Source organism: Erythrolamprus reginae, chromosome 4, assembly GCF_031021105.1.
Source record: "Erythrolamprus reginae isolate rEryReg1 chromosome 4, rEryReg1.hap1, whole genome shotgun sequence".
Taxonomy (NCBI): domain Eukaryota; kingdom Metazoa; phylum Chordata; class Lepidosauria; order Squamata; family Dipsadidae; genus Erythrolamprus; species Erythrolamprus reginae.
Window position 1 is genome coordinate 55,118,009 of NC_091953.1, and position 23,372 is coordinate 55,141,380.

Consider the following 23,372-nt stretch of genomic DNA (forward strand, 5'->3'; position numbering starts at 1 on the left):
TTCGGAAGCCGCCGAAAGCGTCAGAGGGGCGCGACGCTTTGTTCGAGTGGCTCTGCATCAGCGCGGGAAGGAAGGAAAGTAAGCCAGCCCGGCTCTTCTCGGCTCGTATCGCGGATTTGAGCTCAGGAGATGAACAAAAATGTCTCTCCCCTCCCAGCTCTTATCTTGAGTAGCTCGTAAGTAGAGCAGCTCGTATGTCGGGGTTCCACTGTATATGGAAACTTGTATGAAGCTGCAATGCCTAGCAACCTGAATCAATTTTGCTTATTTTTATTTTAAATCTATGCATTCTTAAAATTCATATTGAATATCAAGGACTCAATTCTTACTGAGAATTAAGTCCAGTATGGCTGACCCTCTAGTTCTTTTCTCTCCTTTTTTGGGAGACAAAGTGGTCTACTAGATTTATCAGTTATCTCTTTTATCTTCTACTAAGTGTCTCCTAGTTGATGTCATGGGTGATTATATCCCCAAAGTTCATCTGTTTAATCAGTTTAGTTGGATATACACCTTTGGCAATGTCATTCTATTTTTCCTTTTATATTGAACCAAATGCATTCAAGATGGCTTTCATCGTTGTTCTGCTGCATTTTTTTCTATCTCTTTTGTATCTTTTTTTTGTCATTGCTGACAGATAAGCCACTTTAAAATGAAATGACAATATTTAATTGTCACAGGAATACCGTAGTTGTTTGGGATGCAATTTAGTATGCAGACCAAATTGTTCATCATAAAGATTTATCTTCATTTTATTATGGCAAGTAGCAATGATTGGCAATTCATCTCTTCTTTCTTTCTTCAAATACTAGGATTTATTACTGCTGAAAATAATAGATACTAATTTTCTAACCAAGTCATTGAACAGATAAGACATAAGTTTTTCTCTTCCATCATTCTGTACAGCACTTTCACCTGACTTCATTACTTCTTTTTGAAATAGAACATATTCTTAATTCTTAAATTGTATAATTTGTTAATGATAATTTGCTAACAACTAATTCTCTGCTTAGTTTATTGATGCAGCAGTCCTACCTTCCCTATTCTCTCTCTCAACTAAATTGCAGATTGATTTTTCAATTCTTTTCTCATACTTGCTTTTACTCTTGAAGGCCATACCTTGGACTCCATTTGTTTGTGAAGCACAAATTGAAACATATTCCTTTAAAGTGATATTCACTTTTTTTTAGTATGTGCTTATTTTCATAACAGGTTTTTTATTTTTTTCTCCACAACAAAAACAATACAAATCAATATGCATATGTTGTCACTTAAAGACAATGATACAGTAATGTAGGTTACATTCTAATTTTACTTTTTATTATTCAGTCTATCTCAATCATCCCTTTCTCCACTCCTCTCTTTCTATTTTAGGTGGTTATTCCACTAATACCTATTTTCTTATACCTTTTTTCCCCTTTCCTGCTACCATCTACTCCTCCTACCTCCTTCTCTGCCTCCCTTTCTCTTCTTTCTCCTTTCTCTTCTCCCCCTTCCAATGTCATCTTCTCCTCCTTCCTTAATTCCTTCTCTACGTCCCATTCTACTCTCTCTCCTTTCTCTCCTTCTCTCCTACTTCCTCTTATGTCCTCTTAATCATTCTCTGAGTGGAAAATTCTAATTATAGATGTTTTAATTGTTTTTCTCCCCACTAAAAACATACAGCAGAGATATGGCTCTAACTGTTTCTTTCTTGCCAAGCCTCCAGCCGAGGGAGATTTCACATCAAAAAATATATTTTTTCTCTTCTGCCTGGCCTCTGGAGATTCCAGCTTCATCCCTTTGACTGACCAGCTATCAGGAGGCCTGCAGGTCTGGGTGCCATTGAAGAATGTTCTGCCCTACAGCTTATCACTGCCCAGCCTACACTTGACACATAAACTCTATTGGGGATTATCACAGGAAATAGGGTGACTGCTGGCCAGAAGAGCCTAGCGCTCATTTCCCACATCGGCAGAGGCAAACAATTCATTAGAAAGAGTCTTCATGAGCTCATGTGCTCGAGCGGATGGCTGTTTTTCCCTCAAGACATGGAGCTAGCTCCATCAGTCAGGTTTCACACCACCTTCAAACCTGGGTTATCCTACAAGCACTTGACTGCCCATATTCCTCCTATAGCCTCTTAGCCTGTTTGACCATTTGGCATCATGCTTGTGGTGACAATTTTGTATTCTCTTGCCTGAAGCACCCAAAATGGAGCATGCTCATTAGTGTCAAAAGTCAGGACAACTGCCTCAGATAATAATCAGCAATCCCTTTCCTCCTCAATGCATTTGTTAGACTTTCACCCATTTGAGTCCTTCCCCTGCTTCAGTCAGTCTCCCTCCTACAGAGGAGGTATACTTATTACATTATTTTCCACCTGTAAAATATGTAAAATATGAAAACAACTATAGTCGCTCAGATTCGGATGGACCTGGACTCCGATTGGGCAATGTTGACCGAGATGATTGGGACAACTCTTAGTCCTGTTGTATGGGATAAGTTTGACTTGATGACACCTGAGGCAGTGGATAAAGCCATGGGAGCAATGGGCTTCTCCACCTGTTTACTGGGCTCATGGCTTTTAGTGAGGTGACACGCAGCAGAATCTAATCAATCAAAATAAAATTGTTGAAATCTATAATAATAATAAATGAGAGATCCTGACCAAAAGAAAAATAAAGATGGGGCAAAAATGTTTTTGGCACTAAGGACTCTATGTTCCAAATGCCAGAGCAGAAAGTTCTAGCAGCCAATGTTAGCACCAGCCTGGTCTTGAGGGGGGAAGGCAATCAAATTTATGAAGCCACAAGTTTCTTCTTGCATCCTCACTTCATCAACCTCTGCAAAACAGGGTCACTATGGTAGATTTACAATATTTTATGGATTATGTGTGAAGTCTTGGAAGTTAAAAGTTATATGTAAATATGTAAAAAGTAAATTTCTGATCTAATCTGTTTTTATACAGAACTATAAAATGTTCACTAGGATCATAGACATATGAAATTCTCACCAATTATTATGCATTACATTTCTTCAGAAATAGTTTCTTCTTATGAATAACTCCATAAATCAATTATGGCTGATCTGCATCCTAACAATAGATACAATTTTAATCATTAAAGTAGGGTTAGGAGTGCTACATGTATATCATACCTACATACATACTCTTAGCCTGAAAATAAGAGGTTCTGTGTAGATTTTGCATTACTGATCCTAAAATCCTGACCAATGGTTATCAGATTAAAAAACCCTTATTTTTTAAAAGGTGGCAAATATTTGACTCTCTCTTTTTTTAAATATAGAATCATGTAACAGATGCCACAGGATCACACATAGAATCATGAACATGTTAATTGCATTTTTAATTTACTCTTCTCCCTCCCAGGAAAGAATATTTAATTTTTGTATATATATTCTGGCATTTTTCTGCTAAAGCCATAAGGTAAGAAAGGGTGGTTTTCATCTGGAAAAAAACCCTATAGCATAAACATTACTTCAGAAAAGACTTGAATGTTGTATTACCAGTTATGAACTAATTACCAAGATCGGCATTATTGATAGTTAGGATATAATTGTATTGTTTTTGTGATCATTTTTGAATTATCAACATAATATAAAAATATTGAGGAAAACTTAGTGCACGTAAAACACCTTTTAATTACTTTTATGTAGAATTGATAGAACATTTAATATAATTTAGTAGAGAAAATTTGATAGCCAATTGGAATTGCTTCAATGTGTCAATGTAAGAAAAATCACAATAGGTCTTACATGGTTTATGTAGTTAGAATAAAAAGTGCTCAAAATCTAAGCTTAACATTAACCGTAAAAATACCATATATTACCTATAAAATTTATTGAAGTAAAGCAACAACCTTGCATTCTAATACTGAGTATGTTAAGAAAGAAAGAAAGAAAGAAAGAAAATTAATGTTCTACTCATAATTTGTTTTTCTTTCTAACAATTCTGAAAGTTCTTTTTTTTTTCATTTTAATGAAATTGTAATAGTTGATAAGTCCTAATACCTATTGAAAAAGCTTAGTGAACAGCTATTCCGCCATACAGTGGAGGCAACAAGTAGACTTATTTACAAATAATATGTAGAAATGTTAGGTAAAATAAAAGTTCATTAATAATAAATTAATAATGTAAACTGTTAAAATGGAAAGCACTTAACAGATAATTGCTTCTGAAAACATATCTATAGCTTTTAAAAAATCTTCATTGAACTATCTATTTCTCTGTGCTGTACTACCTAAGGAATGTCACGTTTTAGCTATTCTTTACTGCTGACTACTTTTTCATGGGTTGTAATCACCCTGAATGTCAATAATATTGATCATCATACATACCTGAGATAATTATGCATATATAACTGTTTTCACTTCCTGCCTCCCAGATATTTACAGTCAGTTTGTCTTTTTTCTAAATCTATGATGAAGGTTATTTCTTTTTCCTCAAAGTCAAATGTAAACATTTATAAAGTACTCCTTTCAAATGATAGCAAAACATAATGTATCATATATAGAAATAATAATGATGATGCATTACTTACTTCAAGCAAAATGCATATTAATAATACTATAGAGGGCTACGGTATGAAAAATATTTTCAGATTTGAAAATAGTTCCTGCTGCTTTGCAGAGCTTCCTCAGTGCTAAATAATAGAGACATTAATTCAAAAGTGAATTTTTCTGTTTGAAAAATCAAGGTAAGCTACTGTGTTTAACCACATATACTTCCATTTAAATTGTTTTGTTTGTTTATCATGTGATCAATAGTAATATTTTGGGTTCATGGGAACCTTTGAGGGAAGGATGGTATGTTGAAGTTAGCTTTTCAAAGTGGAGTCGATGACCATGGCAAAAGCCAAGGAATAAGTGAGTGGACCGGTTTCTTGAAATGCCTCTGGATAATGAAAATATGGGAGATTGCCCATATATGCTCTAGATCAGTGATTTTCAACCTTTTTTGAGCCGCGGCACATTTTTTTCATTTACGAAACCCTGGGGCACATGGAGCGGGGGGGGGGGGAAGTTTGAACAAAAAAATTCTCTCTCTTTCTTTCTCCCCTTCGCTCTATTTCTTTCTCCCTCCCTCATTCTCTCCCTTCCTTCCTCTTTCTTTCTCTCTCTCCATCCCTCTTTTTTTCTCTTCCTTCCTTCCTCTCTTTTTTGCTCTCTTTCTCCCTCCCTCCCTACGTACCTCTATGTCTTTCTCTCTCTCTCCTTCCCTCCCTCTCTCTCTCTCTCTCTTGCTTTCTTTCTCTCTTGTTCTCTTTCTCTCTCTCTTGCTCTTTCTCTCTCTTGCTTTCTTTCTCTCTCTTGCTTTCTCTCTGAGCTTCGCGGCACACCTGACCATGTCTCGCGGCACACTAGTGTGCCACGGCACACTGGTTGAAAAACACTACTCTAGATGGCTGCTGCCCATGAGGAGACTGCCAAACATTCTCCATGGCTCTGTGCATGGAAGATGATAAGTTCAACCACCTTGCTTACAACCATGGCAGACACTCTTAAAAGATGCTACGTGTACAAGTTTCATTTCCTTCCGAATGACAAAATAGAAAAGTCTTCATCAGGTGAATTTATCTTCCAGTTTGAACAGAACAAAAATTAATTATTGGTATAAAAATTTAAATGTAAAAAATCTGAAATAAACAGCAAACCTCTAAACAAGATTTTAATCTAAGAAAGTTATAAATGGATTAAAGATTCAAATAAATTTTGAATATTTATTTTAACTACAAAATGTTGGAGTTAACTATAAAAATGCATAGTTTCAAATGGGGAACACTTATTTTGGCTATCTTAGCATACTGTGTATCATAACAAAGATAAGTGATGATTTTAGAAAGTGGGCACTGCAGGGGACTAAAGATTTTAGGCAGGGGGAAAAATCCTCATTATTAGTTAATACTTACAGAATGACACAAAACATGATTTTCCCCCCAGCAGCAACCACTTACCTGTCTGCAAGCAGCCATTTTACATGCCTACTGGTCTTGGACTTGCAACTTCCTATTGACATCTCCACTGACTTTCTCTCTGCAAACTTCCCACAAATAAACTCAATGAGAAAGCAGGCAGCAAGGAGAGGGAGAAAAAAAGAAACCAGAAGTGACTCTCACTGCTTTTTGCAGATTTTTAGTCATTCTTTTTTTTTTGTTTACACAAGGAAACATAAAAGGGTGACCCAACAGGGCCCAGGTTGTTTAGTGATTTCCCAAAATCACAAAGCAAGCTCTTTTGAATTATTGTCATGCAATTTTTTCAACCTAATTTTCAAAGTCATTGATTAAGACCACACATTTACATTCTGCTCATAGTCAAGAATATCTGTAAGTAAACAAATATAATTACAAAACACTAGTTCATCTTCTTGTGACAAAAAGAAATTAAATTCATCATCATTATTTTTGTTAGGTAGAAATAATTTCTCATTTCTGTCTCTCTCTCTCTCTCTCTCTCTCTCTCTCTCTCTCTCTCTCTTTCTCTCTCTCCCTTCTCTTCTCCACCCTATTATATGGCATAGTCTGACAAGTGCATTAAAATACAATCTACCAGTCCTTGAGCAGATATAAAATTTGTGGTCCTGAAAGAGAAACCCTATTTCTCTGACAGGGGTCAACAAATAGTGTTGTCTTTAAGTTTTTTCCTGACTCATCTAGCATCATCTGCTGGCAGTAAAAAACAATTAATCACTCTCTCTGATATGCATGTAGTCAGGCAGGGCTAGACAAATGTAACTAAGTGCTTTGCATTTTATGCATTTAGACACCTGTCAAGCTGCCTGACTAATAAGATGCAGGCAAAGAGATGCATAATGCCTTCGGCTGAGGCATTTCTCTATGGAGATGAGAAAAGGGTATGTGATAAACAAATGTCATATAGATAATACCTTAAAACCATGGTTTACATGTTTATCAATAATTTATTTGATTGTTATAATTTTGATGTGTTAAGGTATAGGGGTGGACAAAAAAATGGAAACACTTGACTTTTTGGCATCATAATGTTTGAACATGTTCAAATCAATCAAAACTTGACATATTTTAATGGTTTTTTTTAATTCTGTTATTTGATATGTTTTTTTAAACTACCTTTTTTTTTTTACAGAAATTTAAGGAATTTGGTTATAACCTTCTACAAATGGCAGACCTCTCAGTCTTTCAAAGAGGCCAAATTGTTGGTGCTTGAATGGCAGACGCTAGTGTAACAGAAAGTGCCCGAATGTTTGGTGTTTCAAGAGGTAATGTCTCAAAAGTAATGATTGCTTTTGAAAGAGAAGGGAAAACATCCTCAACCAAGCACAGGTCTGGTCGAAAGTCCAAGTTGTCTGAGAGAGAGACCCTCGGACTCTAAAGCAAATTGTTAGAGCAGATCACAAGACCACAGCTCCTAAAATCACTGCAGAGCTCAATAGACACAATAGACACAGAACCCAGTTTCCACAAAAACTGTTCAAAGGGAGTTTCACAAATCTGAATTCCATGGAAGAGCTGCAATTAGAAAACCTCTGCTCTCAAAGACAAATGTTTCAAAGAGGAACTACCAGAAATGGTCCCTCGAGCAGTGGCATAATGTGATTTTCTCTGACAAATCATTGTTTACCCTTTTTCCGACCTCTGACCGTGTTTATGTCTGGAGACAGCCAAAAGAATCATTTCATCTAGACTGCCTTCTCCCAACCATCAAACATGGCGGAGGTTCAGTGATGATCTGGGGTGCTATTTCTTGGAAATCTGCCGGGCCAATGATTTCCCTTCATGGAAGAATTAACAGCCATCACCATAGTTCCCTCTAAGCTGAGCAGTGAGCAATCGCTCACTTAAAAATCATCATCAACTCAGAGTTTTCCAAACCTGCCCAGAAGCCGAGAGGGAAAGAGTGAGAGGGAAGGAGAGAGAGAGGAAGAGAGAGAAACAGATAGAAAAAAGAGAGGAAGGAAAAGAGAAAGAAAAAGAATGGGAGTAAGGAAGAGAGAAAGAAAATCAAAATCTAGTTTGAAACTAGCTCAACTATTTAAGTGGCATTTTGATATTGATAGAGTTGCCCTATTATGAGCTCACTGTTATAGACACACAGTACAGTATTTTATTTTGAAATTCTCTGAGGCAAAATAGGGTGGGTTTTTTTATTTGTTTGTTTGTTTGTTTGTTTATTTATTATTTCTGTGCCGCCCAGTCCCGAAGGGACTGCTGCTCAGACACTATACTTTTCCGCCCACACCCAAAAAAAATTAGAGGGAACACTGGCCATCACTATTTAGGACTTTTGGCTGACCAAATTCATCCTATGGTTCAAGAACTGTTTCCAAAGGGGGATGCCTTCTTTCAAAATGATAATGCACCAATCCATAGAGCAAGAATTGTTAAAGAATGGCATGAGGAACATTCTAATGAAGTTCAGCATCTCATCTGGCCACCACAATCACCAGACCTCAAAATTATTGAGCATTTATGGTCGATTTTAGAGATTCAAGTAAGAAGTCGATTTCTACCACCATCGTCTCTAAAAGAACTGAAGGGTGCTTTAACTGAAGAACGGGCTAAAATTCCTTTGGAAACAATTCACAATTTGTATGAATCAATACCTCAGAGAATTGAGGCTGTATTTACCACAAAAGGTGGACCAACCTTGATGATTTTTCAAGGTGTTTCCGTTTTTTTGTCCACCTCCTGTACATTACGTGTACTGCATTTGTCAAATTAAGATACACAGTATATGCACACTAATAAAGCTAAATATAAATTTAATGTAGTTAAATATATGTCTAAAGAGAAAACATTACTACTTAATACTTGGTTATTTCCAGATTTGAACAAAATTTTAGTCACTTGAGATTTTGCACAAGAAATCTGGGTGGAATATATCATTCTTGTCTTGAAAAGCAGAAATTTCAAGTCAAAATGTTAAATTTCAAAGTGGTTTTACTTTTATAATGAAAATCTATCTATATAGTTAGTTATTGTATTTATGAATAATAGGCAAGACTAGTATTTTTCACATGATTTCATTTTGTTTCAAAAGCTAACAAAGTTTTAAAAGATTTTTTAATATATTCTATTGCATAGATTGTAGTACCAAAATTACATTATATAAATCCATTTTTATTCATAATTTAAAGCCTAGATGATTACCAGGGCTGTTCAAATTTTGAGGGAATGCTTCAATTCAATCAATCAAATTCTCTACTGAAATGGAGTCATAAATCATAGGGTGAACCTACTTTCAGTCACAAATTCAATTAGATGGCTTTTTTCAGATCCACTTAGAAAACTTGGTACATGCTTCAAAGAGCTGATTGGTTTTATTCTGTTTTTGGGATTGTTATTCGTAATTCCCCCACTACTGACTTTTAATGTCTTAATAGCATTATAAACAAAAGAAATCTTGTTTTTATAACAGTTATCAGCAGCACACAGCTAGCTAGATGACTGTAGAAGTCACTACTTAGTTAAATCACTAATAGGAAATGGCTTCAGACAAGGTAGAATGCTGTTATCTTCAATAATATGGGAATGTTATTCAAATATCTGGACATTTTTTTTCACATTGTGAAAGTATTTAATACTAGAACTAGTGATGATAATACCATTGGAGAAATCCCTCCTCCCTCCCTCCCTCCCTCCCTTTCTTTCTTTTTTTTTGTTCTCTAGAAAACACATTCCCTTTACTACATGAATGGACTCTTTTTCTTATTCAAGGTTAAAAAAATGAAATGACCTTCAACCACATAGGATAATGATCAAAGTTTACCTAAACAGTACTATTGTTGAAATATAGTAATTTCTTTCAAATATCTGTTAATACTAAGCTAATAGAGAGTATTTTAGGGAATATGACTCACAGCTCTGATAAGGAATCAGTGCTTTGATACTACATAGCTCTTTCTTCAGCTGTTTAATATGTGTATTTCTTCTAGGGTGTTGTTAGGCTGCTTTTTAAATTTTATATTAGGTTTTGTACTATGAACAGAAACAAATTTCAAGGAGGGCCTAATGATCTTTATGGAAACTCAGAAAAAATGAGAAATATTGTTGCAGCATGTATGGTTTTATTTTGAAAGGTTTCCCAAACAACAAAACAATAAATCACTGGTATAAGTTCACGCTATACACTGAAGTTAGACTTTTAGTGATTTACTGATTCTTTATTCCACACTTCAACAGAAAATATTGTATTTTCTGAAAGACTAATAAAATAAAGACAGAATATTAAAAACTACATGAAACCGTTATTGAAAAATGCCAATTTAAGAATTAGAACCCCTTCTGAGTTAAATAATTGGATTATTGCAGCCCAGCATGTATAAAATACACTTATGAAATAAATATCTGAAAATGACTTAATTATATTTACCCATGACTAAATCTAAACTGCGAATTCATAAAAAAACATGTTTGGTATTTTTTTTTTAATGTTAATAAAATATAATTGCCCTCTGCTACTCATTTACTGAGAAAGGTATGATGGTTTAGTAGTTAAGACTCTTGGCTTATTAGCTGAAAATTTGACAATCCTGGTTTAAGACCCAGCATGGTGCAAATGGGGTGTGCTCCTGTTACTTGCCCCAGATCCTGAAAACATATCAGTTAGAAAGCATGCAAATGTCAGTAGATAAATAGGTATCACTTCAATGAGAAGGGAACAGTTCATCATATGAACTGCAATCACTTCAGCATATAGTCATACTGGCCACATGAACATGAAAAGCATCTTCAGACAATCCTGGGTCAATATAAAATATAGGATATTGCCATAGTTGTATACTATAGGCCACCCAACTAAAAAGAGGAAATAGATGACCTTTTTGCTAGTTGGTTAACTAAGATATGTAGGAAGCACATCACAATAGTAATGGGGGACTTTAATTACCCTGACATCAACTGGGAGACAAACTCTGCAACAAGTGGAAGATCCAACAGGTTCCTAACAAAAAGTAAAGGTAACTAGGGGCTCTGCCATATTTGACTCAATTCTCACTAACAGAAATGAAATGATACAAGGTGTTGAAGCTATAGGAACCATGGAAGGGAGTGATCATGCAATATTGGAACATTATCAAACACAAGCAACAGAACAAAATCGAAGTACAGTCATGGACTTTAAGAGAGCTGATTTCAATAAACTTACAGGTGACTTGAGGATAAAATGTATAAAGAACAGTTGCTGGAATTGGGTATGTCTAGTTTAATGAAAAGAAGGACTAAGGGTGACATGATAGCACCCCTGATATCACCCCCCTGATATCTCAGTGGTTGCCCCCAAAAAGAGGAAGTCAAGCTATTTTCCAAAGCACCTGAGGGCAGAACAAGAAGTAATAGATGGAAACTAAGCAAGGACAAAAGCAATCTAAAACCAAGAAGAAATTTACTGACAGTTAGAACAATTAACCAGTGGAACAACTTGCCCCCAGAAGTTGTGAATTCTCCGACACTGGAAGTTTTGAAGAAGAGATTGGACAAACATTTGCCTGAAATGGTATAGGGTTTCCTGTCTGAGCAGATCTCCAAGGACACTTCCAACTGCTATTCTATTCTATTCTATTCTATTCTATTCTATTCTATTCTATTCTATTCTAACTGAATCATATTATCAATGTGAAATTAAATACACACATTCACATGCAGAGAATGCCTTTAGTTAGTATTGGCCATGCACTTTTCTTGGCAAGATTTCATAAGTGGTTTGCCATTGCTTCCTTCTTTAGGTTGAGAGATAGTGACAGGTCCAAGGTCATCCAGCTGGTATCCTGCTTCAACTGGCATACTGCCTAGGCTGGCATACTGCCTAGAACTCACAGTTTTCCACTTTCTAGCCTGATGTCTTAATTATTGCCCAAAATTGACTCAAACGGACTTGGCCTTTCTTTATGTCAACTCATCCTGTTGTCACACGTCTCCTCCAATGTTTTCATGTGTTCACCTAAAATGGTGTAGTGTTGGGATTTCAGGCATCAGATTCTTTCAGGAATATTAGCAATGAATAGTCCTACTTACTTCTACGATACATTTGCAACCACTTAGCAATGAATAGTCCTACTTACTTTTACTATACGTATGCAACCATGAATTTTTGTATATTTTATTTATTTATTTGTTTGCTTGTTTTGTCAAGTACATATTGATGGTATTTATAGTTTCAGTGCCAGTGCTGTTTATAATGATAAAACCTGCAGTGTAAGAATCAAAGTTTTAGACATTTTATTGGATTACAATGTGTTGATCAGATTGCAGAAAAATGACTTTGCAGTCTCTTTAAATAACCCATATGGAAGAGACATAATTTAAAAATAAAGATGAAAAAGACAAAGATGAAGAATGTTTTCATCCATTCAAATACTGAGTGGATCTGTACAGTAAGATACAGTAGATCTGCTATTTATCTCTTTTGAAATATTTAGGATGTTTTATAGTCATCTGGAGCCATATTGCCTTAATAGATTTATTTGAGTCTAGTCACCATGGAGCACAAAATCAGCAGTTACTGATCCAGCAGCCTGAAGAAGACAATTGGGCCTCCCAAGAATTGAAATTAGCTTCTCTAGTATATTGCTTCTGTCTAAGTCAAAAACACAAAATTTCCAAGTCTCCAAAGTTGCATTTCATACCTCAGAATGACTACTGCATTTTATTTGATTGACTGAAGCCAGAATCCAATCTGGGTCATTCATTGGGACCAGAGGTTTTATTGTCTGAGTTTTCAGACTCATGCCGGAACCCATTCTCAGGGAATTTCTCTGTGTACAGACACTCTGTAGAGAGAAATTTCTTGAGGATGGGCTCTAGCATGAGTCTGAAAGCTTGGAAAACAAGACCATATTGCCTTCTGCAACATTCTGGGGCATGTATATCAACATTCATGACTAAAGCCAATTCAAACAAAGGAGAAGGCAAGACTTTCCTCTGAGATGGTCACAGCAAACACAGGGGCCCAGAGACAGATTCCTATTGGCCACAGCTAACAAACACAGCCGATAAGCAAATAGCACTTCCTGATTGGTCCAGCCACTGACAGTTGAGTATAAAAGATCTGTCAGTGCCTCAAAAGCTTGCTCACTCTTCCAGCTTGTTAGCGAACAGATAGAGTCACTGTTAGACATCACTGTTAGCCTTTTATTAGAAATAAATAGTGGTTAAATGTAACCCACCTTGCCTCCTCCTTATTCAGCAAATTGAACATGGGCAACATGTCACGCTGTGGGTTGACAGCCTCCAAAGACATTAAGAAACATCCTGTAGTTAAATGGTTAACTCTGTTTGTTAATGTAACTCCTCCCTTTCTATGATGTAACACTGCTTTGCTCACTTCCTCCCTCACGCAGGAAGAGAAGCTGAAGCCATACTTCTCTTCTTAGTTGTTAAGATGTGAAGACATGTTTTTATGCCGCTCCCGGCAATATAAACTTTTTTACTTTTTCTAATAAAAGTTAACTTTGTTCTATGATGCTTGCTTCTTGCTTACCTACATCGACCTCCGGGAAGCCTCACTTCAGCTCTAACAGGCTGACCTCTCTCAGTGAGATTCTTTTCCCATCACAACGAAGGTTCGGCAAATTGAACATGGGCAACGAAGGTGAGATTTGGAGGCTTCTTAGACTCAAAGAAAAAAAAAAGTAGTGATAAAAAGAGGAAAAGAAAAAGAAAAAAGACTCCCAATATTCAAATTGTTCTTTGAATTGGGGCGGGGGGAAGAGAAAAAATCAAGTACGAAAAGGAATCTTTAGTGGCTTACTTTTTCCCATTGAAGTCTTTAATTCCTTTTTCCTTCCTTCTTCTTGCACACGTTAGCTTTCAGCTGGGGATTCTGCATGTCCAAGATGTCGTCTCTCAATTACATCCAGTCACAGCACTATTTGAACTCTGTCCAGCAATCTCCCATTCTTCTAACAGTCTTTCATCACCCGACCAAAGTCTTTCACACTATAAATCACTTCAATAGTCCTTCTTCAACATCCATTCTCCTTACAATCTCTTTCAACGTTTTGACCATCAAATTCAAAATCAATCATTCAGCGATCACTTTATTCTCAACTTCTTATCGCACATATTCTCTTTCCCTCCAACACACTTTCTTTAATCTTTTCTCTGCCAGTTTCTCTGCTTTCGTGCTTAAATTTTCCTTTTTGTTCCCTTTGTATAGAGGTCTCTTTTTACTCTTTTCCTTAATCTGATACGCTTACTGCAGTTGTTCTTTGCTTCTGCAGATTAAGGCTGGCTCTCACATCTTCTGATTGGCCATTAACAGGCTGATCCCTTTCACACTTTATCTGAGGGAGCTTCTTGCCTTGTACAAGAGATTGCCCTTCTCTCTCCGATGCTCTGAAGCTACCACTTTCTACTAGTCTTCGTCCCTTGAAAGGATCTTGCCTAAAATGGCCACAATCGTGCAAAAGATCAGGTGAACCAGATGGAGTCTCCGTTGGCTACTCACTCTGGTGTGATGCCAAACTAGAAGTGCGACATTTTCATCTCAGCCACAAATAAGTCTGAACTCACAAGTTACTTCCGAGCTGTTCTTAACCATTTTCAGCGAGCTGGATTTAGGCTTAAACTCAACAAGTGCCAAATAGGGGTACCTCAGGTTAAATGTTTGGTCTACCTCATTGATGCTGTTACACCCAACTCCTTCCAAAATTACCGCCAGACAGAATGTACCAACTCCTATGAACAGGACTGAGCTACAAGCCTTCCTGGGGCTTTTAAACTTTTATAACATGTTTTTGACTCACCAGGCTATGATCACTGAGCCTCCTAAGATGTATGATAGCCTTGCATCTGGGGGTGTACAAAAGCCAATGCTTTCCAGGCTGTCAAAATGTTGCTGATGTCATACAGTATTCTGGTTCACTACCTGTCATGCATCGCCATATGGGTTGGGAGCCATCCTGAGTCACATTTCCCTAATGGGAACTAGGCCCTGTGACAAGTGATGCTCTGTATGGGGCACTACTGCTGGGGGGTTGTTCCCAATGTGGTTAAGGACACTATAATACATGACTCTCAATCTGAATATAAGTAGGCTGCAGATTCATCTCTGACTACAGATGAGCAGTCTCTACGAGTTCCAGCAACATCAAAAAAAGGCTCTCCTATTCCAGCAGAATCATAGACAAGCAGCTTACCTGGATGAGTACATATGTGCCATCTGGGAAGAAAGGGGTGTTACATCTGCAAGGCAAGCACTGGGGCCTGGAGAAATGTTCCTATTGTCCACAGCTGACAAACATAGCCAGTAGGAGAATAATGTTGCCTGATTGGTCCAGCCACTGACATCTGAGTTTGGCGAATTGAACACTATGAATCCCCAGTTCTGACATGGTTTGAGGAAATCAAATATCTCACTGAGGAAATTAAGTATCTCACTGAGCAGACTAGCAAAATAATTGACAGATAACTATTGAAAAATACTTACCGGATTCCTTGTCCTACGTCTGAGAATTTTATAAAGCTTTGTCTTTGTTTTGACAATCCTAATTACTTGTTTATAGAAAATTACACCAATCCTTTTTTGTCTCTTCTCCCATCAAGCTATGTATCTTTGTCTTTCCATACTTTTTTTCTTTTTCCTATCCTTTCCCTTTCCACATCTAAAACATCATATCAATCATATAAAGCTAGATTTTCATGTGTGATTTGTAAATTTTAGTTTGCTGAAACTCTATTTTAAGAACAGATAGTTTAATTAATTGACTCTTATTATTATCTTAAATAATAATTACATTAAATACTTTTCAGAAATATCAGGACATAGTTCTTAAGAAATATAGGACAGGGAGAAATACATAGAAAAATATGGTTGATGAAGTAAAAAACAAGAAATATTGCTAGCTCAGCATGTGAACAAATAAAATAAACTTATACAGTATAATAATAATAATAATAATAATAATAATAATTATTATTATTATTATTATTATTATTATTTATTAGATTTGTATGCCGCCCCTCTTCGAAGATTCGGGGCGGCTTGTTAGATGTATTACACATAAATAATTTCAAAATATATTTTAATTTTTGAGTCTACAAAATAGGAATACTGTATGATGGTTTATGAAAGCTTTTCCCCTTAGCTCACAAAGAGAAGAAGGAAGAGGAGGAGGAAAAATTGAGGGGGAGAGAGGGAGAAAGAGAGATTTCTTTATAGTCTGCTATCTCATGAAGGGATTCATTTCATTAGAGAATTTCTTGCCATACTTCAATGTCAGTCTGAGGTCTGAGGAAAGCAACTGAAACAGAGAATGATTATGGAGTCACACAAAGAGTGAATACAGAGTGTTAATAAAAAATACTGAATGAAAAGCCTTTTCCATTAGCAACCATCTTGTCTGTATTCGTTTTTTCTGTATCAAACAAGGAATCTATTAGAAATCTGCTCTGAAAGCCTGGGTATATTTTAGTTTTCTCATGAAAAAGAAAAGCCTCGTGTTTGGCATAATATGACATTATTATGGCATAAAGAAGAAGAAACCTACAGATATCTCTTTTAGTGTATGATGCACAAACAACTGTTCCTGTCATTGGTATGTGTGGATTCTCTGTATAACACTGTAAAAAAAATGCTTCAGCATTTATATTACAAAAGTAGCTTAGTCTGTTTCTGTGATGCACATGAGTTAAAATACTATAGGACCCTGAATATGCTTTACATTATTTTCTATTATTTTATAATCTGCTTTTAACATTGAACATCAACTTCACACTCTCACTGTGCAAAATGATTGCCAAAGGAAGAGTAAAACATTGAGAGCATATGCACCAAGACAAATTCCTTGTGTGTCCAATCACTCTTGGCCAATAAAAAATTCTTTTCTTTTCTTTTCTATTCTATTCTAAAAAGGACTGTAAATTTTGATACCTTTTGGCCAGTATGATACAAGTGAACCACAGGTTTTAACTAGGCATATTCATGATAGTCTATGCAAAGTAAGATCTCCAACCTAGAAATCATCTTGGAAATAAATAGACTGTTATTGCATTTTATCTAACAGTTATATGCATGGTACTGACATATTAAGCAAATATAGTAGATTTTGTCTTAGTAAAATTGAGGAAGGAGAACTAACACAAAATGTAGTTTCTGTTTTAACATGAGTCACCCGAAATTTATTCTATTTTTCAGAAATTGACAAAACAGCCACAGTCCCATCCTTGACCTGATTTTGATTTATAGTGAGTGAAGACTCATTTTGGTATAAAGGGGTAAATGTTCTCTATAGGGGGGAGATTGCTTTCTTTTTACTGAATTCAAGATCAATAGCACCCTATCATCTCCATCTGTAGACATTCTTTCTTTAAATGATTAAAGTAATATTAATGACAGTGATAATGGTGATAATGATAATATCCCAGCAACTCTAATTTATTTCATTTCTTTTCCCAGGCCGCATTAGATTATAACTTTACCTTCCGCTGTTTATTCTGAGCAATCTTGTGAATCAGACCTTAAATTAAAATTAATCTTTTGGCATTTCTCACAAAGACTAATATTCAAGTAACTAAATTAACATTTCAACAGCTAAAGCTTCTATGTGGGCAGCATGAGCCAAACAACAGCAAAAATATTTCTGCTTACTAATTCAGTCATTTTAAAATGTTTTCTATGCATTCATATAGCGCATGGGATTAAATAAATTATTGAGTTCAACAGAGAGAATAATAAATAACAGTGACCTGTTATTGCATTTAAACTGCTTGGCTATTTTAACTTATTCAGAATGGTAGTATAAAACATAATAATAATGGAACAAGAGTGAACCAATTGATCATTTTCAACCTATCAGCTGTTGTTATTGCGGATATTTATGGATAGAGAACATTTACTTTAGACCTTTTTTTGAGTTCATATAGCCAGTGTAATTATTACAAGTAATTATTTTAATTACAGCAATGTAATTAATTTTCAACAATCAGAAATACAGTTATAGCATTCTGATAAAATAATATTTTAAAAAATCAGACATATAGAACTGGTTTATTTAATGGTTAAAGCATCAAGCTAAAAAACTAGAAAGTATGGTTGGCATTTTGTCTTACGCACCACATCAGTTGGGTGACCTTGGGCAAATTACTTTTTCTCAACTCTAGGAAGGAGGTAATGGCAACCACCTCTGAAAAACTTTGCCAAGTAAACTGCAGAGACATGTCAAGACAGTCTCCAGGAGGAAAAAACAACAACTGAAGGCACATACACAAAATAAATATTCATTATCAACATCCCACTTTATCAGATTCATGATTGAACAGACAAATTTTTATACTCCTGACTTTTATTTAATAATAATATTCATAAAACTTCCAAGGACATTTAAAGAATCCTTTTTAATACTATACATGCTCTTATTCTTTTTTCTTTTATTTTTGTACTTTATTCTTACCTAGCCAAACATAATCACCTTTTCCCCCTAGCCCATTATTCACTTGCACCATAAATGCAATTTACCTAAATACATGAGTTTGGGTTGAGTATTTTTTTACTTCAAGCAACAGTCAGTTTGAATTATCCTGAATTAATTGTTTCTTCTTAAAATCCTCAGAACTTGTAATACTCATATCCATCTCCAAAATATTTATTTATTCAATTTTTATGCTGCTCTTCTCCTTAGGCTCAGGGCGGCTTACATATGTTAGCAATAGCACTTTTTAACAGAACCAGCATATTGCCCCCACAATCCGGGTCCTCATTTTACCCACCTCAGAAGGATGGAAGCCTGAGTCAAACCTTGAGCTGGTGATGAGATTTGAACTGCTGAGCTGCAGATCTAGCAGTCAGCTTTAGTGGCCTGCAGTACAGCACTCTACCTGCTGCGCCACCCCGGCTCTGTATCTAAATAATGCTGTATTCTGTTTCTATAGTTTCTATAGACTAGAGATTGTAATAGCTGTAGATTGTTACAAAAAATATTATTGTTTTAACATGTCTGGTGTTTGTTTCTTCCTTCCTTCCTTCCTTCCTTCCTTCCTTCCTTCCATCCATCCATCCATCCATCCATCCATCCATCCATCCATCCATCCATTCATATGCTGCTCAACTCCTGAAGGACTCTGGGCAGCTTATAACAAGAAGCAACATCTAAAAAAGAGACACTTTAAAAGACAATTTAAAACCCTTTAATCATGTATATATATTGTGGCCAGATCTAGAAGATATGTCATTTGATCAATGGCCCCAGGACTTAAAGCTTTCCGGAAAGCTAGTAATGTGGGGGCAGTATGGATATCAGGAGGTAGCTGGTTCCAGAGATAGATCTTTGACATCATTCAAGCATCCTTATCCTTCTATCCTGTATTTTTCTACGAGAAGATTGATTTGCCTAATATGGTGTCTACATTATTCTTAAATGCAAAAAAAATAATAAAAAAATTAGAATATCACCTTGAACTCAGAAGCATCTATTTTATTCTCATTATTTTGATTGACAATGTATTTTTAGAATAGAATAGAACAGAATTCTTTATTGCCCAAGTGTGATTGAACACACAAGGAATTTGTCTTTGGTGCATATGCTCTCTAGTGTAGATAAAAGAAAATATTCATTTGTCAAGAATCATGAGGTACAACACTTAATGATTGTCATGAAGGGGTCAAATAAGCAATTAGGAAACAATCGATAATAAAAATATTTAGGACACAAGCAACAAGTTACTTGTTACAGAAATAAGTGGGAGGAGATGGGTGATAGGAATTATGTGAAAAAATTAGCAGTAATAGTTTTGCAGACTTATAACTACTTTGACAGTGTTGAGGGAATTATTTGTTTAGCAGAGTGATGGCATTTGAGAAAAAATTGTTCTGGTGTCTAGTTGTCTTGGTGTGTAGTGCTCTATAGTGACATTTTGAGGGTAGGAGTTGAAATAATTTATGTCCAAGATGCGAGGGGTCAGTAAATATTTTCACAGCCCTCTTTTTGACTTGTGCAGTCCTCAATGGAAGGCAGGTTGGCAGAAATTGTTTTTTCTGCAGTGGTTTTCTTTCAAACCTGCAGTAGAACACGTTCAGGTCATCAGCCAGTTGCTTGGGAAGGTGATTTGTTGTAACCAGTGATGTTTTTGAGAATTTTCCAAAGGTTTACTGGTTAATTTGTTGAGAACTGATTCTTCAGCTTTTCAGAGTAGTTTCTTTTTGCTGCTCTGATTTCTCTTGTTAATATATTTCTTGCTGAGGCCTGGGACAAAGCTGCAGCAGAGACTCTTGACCGAATTGCGCCATTGCGACCTCTCTGTGGCACTAGACCCCATGGTTCAACAAGGAGCTCCGGGAATTGAAACGCCAGAAGAGACATCTAGAGAAGCGATGGAGGAAGAGTAAGTCCGAATCCAATCGAACACTTGTAAGAGTTTTTATTAAGACTTACAAAGTGGCGCTCAAGGTGGCAAGATGCGCGTACCATGCCGCCTTGATTGCATCAGCAGAATCCCACCCGGCCACCCTGTTTAGGGTGACCCGCTCCCTTCTAAATCAAGGGGGAGTTGGGGAACCCTTGCAGGGTAGTGCCGAGGAATTTAACTCGTTTTTCACTGATAAAATCGCTCGGATCCAGGCGGACATTGACTCCAATTGCACAGCAGTATCGGCTGACGAGTCAGTCGAGGTGACTGGGGCTAAACATCTTGGTCCATCTGTCTGGGGAGAGTTTGACTTTTTGACACCTGATGAAGTGGACAAGGCCATTGGAGATGTGAGCTCCCTCTTGGTTGGTTTTGGCCAGCTGAGAGGTGACACAGAGCTGGGTCCAGGAGATTGTCAATGCCTCCTTGGGGAGGGCGTCCTTTCCGGCTCCTTATAAGGAGGCACTTGTGTGCCCCCTCCTCAAGAAGCCTTCCCTGGACCCAGCCATGATTAATAACTACCATCCAGTCTCCAACCTTCCCTTTATGGGGAAGGTTGTGGAGAAGGTGGTGGTGCTCCAACTCCAGCGGTCCTTGGAAGAAGCTGATTATCTAGGTCCTCAGCAGTCTGGATTCAGGCCCGGCTACAGCATGGAAACTGATTTGGTCGCATTGATGGATGATCTCTAGCGGGCCCGGGACAGGGGCTTGTCCTCTGTCCTGGTGCTTCTTGACCTCTCAGCGGCTTTCGATACCATCGATCATGGTATCCTTCTGCACTGGCTGGAGGGGTTGGGAGTGGGAGGCACTGTTCTTCAGTGGTTCTCTCCTATCTCTCCGGTTGGTCGCAGTCAGTGTTAGTGGGAGGTCAGAGGTCGACCTCTAGGTTTCTCCCTTGTGGGGTGCCTTAGGGGTCAGTCCTCCCCCCCTGCTATTTAATATCTCCATGAAATCGCTGGGTGAGATCATCCAAGGGCATGGGGTGAGGTATCATCAGTATGCTGATGATACCCAGTTATACATCTCCACCCCATGCCCAGTCAATGAAGCAGTGGAAGTGATGTGCTGGTGCCTGGAGGCTGTTGGGGCCAGGATGGGTGTCAACAAGCTCAAACTCAACCCAAACAAGACGGAGTGGCTGTGGGTCTTGCCTCCCAAGGATAATTCCATCTGTCCGTCCATCACCCTGGGGGGGAACTACTGACCCCCTCACAGAGGATTTGCAACTTGGGCATCCTCCTCGATCCACAGATGACATTGGAACATCATCTTTCAGCTGTGTCGAGGAGGGCATTTGCCCAGGTTCACCTGGTGCACCAGTTGCGGCCCTATTTGGACAGGGAATCATTGCTCACGGTCGCTCATGCCCTCATCACCTCGAGGTTCGATTACTGCAAAGGTGTCTACATGGAGCTACCTTTGAAAAGTGTTTGGAAACTTCAGATCATGCAGAATACGGCAGTGAGAGCCACTGTGGGGCTTCCTAGATTCACCCACGTTTCTACAACACTCTGTGGCCTGCACTGGCTGCTGATCAGTTTCTGGTCACAATTCAAAGTGTTGGTTATCACATTTAAAGCCCTACATGGCAATGGACCAGAGTACCTCTGGAACCACCTGCTACTGCACAAATCCCAGCGACTGATAAGGTCCCCCAGAGTTTGCCTTCTCCAGGTCCTGACGACTAAACAATGTTGTTTGGCGGGCCCCAGGGAAAGAGCCTTCTCTGTGGCAGCCCCGGCCCTCTGGAATCAACTCCCCCCAGAGATTAGAACTGCCCCCACCCTTCTTGTCTTTCGTAAATTACTCAAGACCCACCTTTACCGCCAGGCATGGGGGAGTTGAGACACCTTCCTCCAGGCTTTTTATATTTATGTTTTGTTTGTTTTTTAAAAAATATTATAGGTTTTTTTATATGCTTCTTTTTAATATTAGATTTGTTCCGCCATAATATTGTTTTTTACTATTGTTATGAGCTGCCCCGAGTCTCCAGAGAGGGGCAGCATACAAATCTAATAAATAATAATAATAATAATAATAATAATAATAATAATAATAATAATAATAATAAAAATAAAAATTTCTTGCCTGATTGCACAGCATTTTATCACCTTTTCTGTAGGCTTCCTCTTTGGAACGACATAATTGCTTAAGTTTAGCTGTGAACCAAGGTTTATTGTTACTATATATTTGCAAGTTCCTGGTCAGTATGCATAGGTCTTCACAGAAGCTGACATATTATGTTACAGTATCTGTGAGTTCATCCAGGTCTAAAGAGGAATCTTCAAAAATATTCCAGTCTGTGCAGTCAAAGCAAGCCTGTAACTTTAACTTTGCCTCTTCAGTCCAAGTCCTCACTGATTTAATTGTTGGTTTTGTGACTTTAAATCTTTGTAAGCAGGTACAAGGTGAATCATGCAATGATCAGAGTGGCCCACAGCTGCTCATGAAATGGAATTATAAGCATCTTTTAATGTTGTGTAGCAGTGGTCTAAGATATTCTTGCCTCTGGTGGGGCAATTGACATGCTGAAAGTATTTTGGTAGCTTTTCTCTTAAATTTGCCTTGTTTAAGTCTCCCAAAATAATGGCCAACCTCTATAATCTGATCAGCCAGAGTTCATAATGCCAATTTTACACACGTTTGTGGATGAATGTAAACTGCAAATATTAGGAATGAATTAATAATTCGAGGAAAATAAAATGATTTGCAGTTAATAAGTAAGCATTCCAAGTTTTCATCACAGAATTTTTTATTATAGTTATGTCCCGAGACCAGCTGTTCTTGATATATTTTTAACATTTAACAGTAATTCATATTTTTTCTGTCATATTTATTTATTATTTCAATTTCAAGTCTGTGTGACTACACAGTTCAGTTAAACTTAAAAAAATAAGAAAAAAACAATATATAACTGGAAAACTGAATCAAAAACATAAACAGGTGCTTAAGCACCAACCTAAGTCTAACTCTAGGACTGTGAGAATGCCCAGGCCTTTAATAATATGAGAAGTCTCAAAACAATGGGAATAATGTGGATCTCCAGGGTATAACACT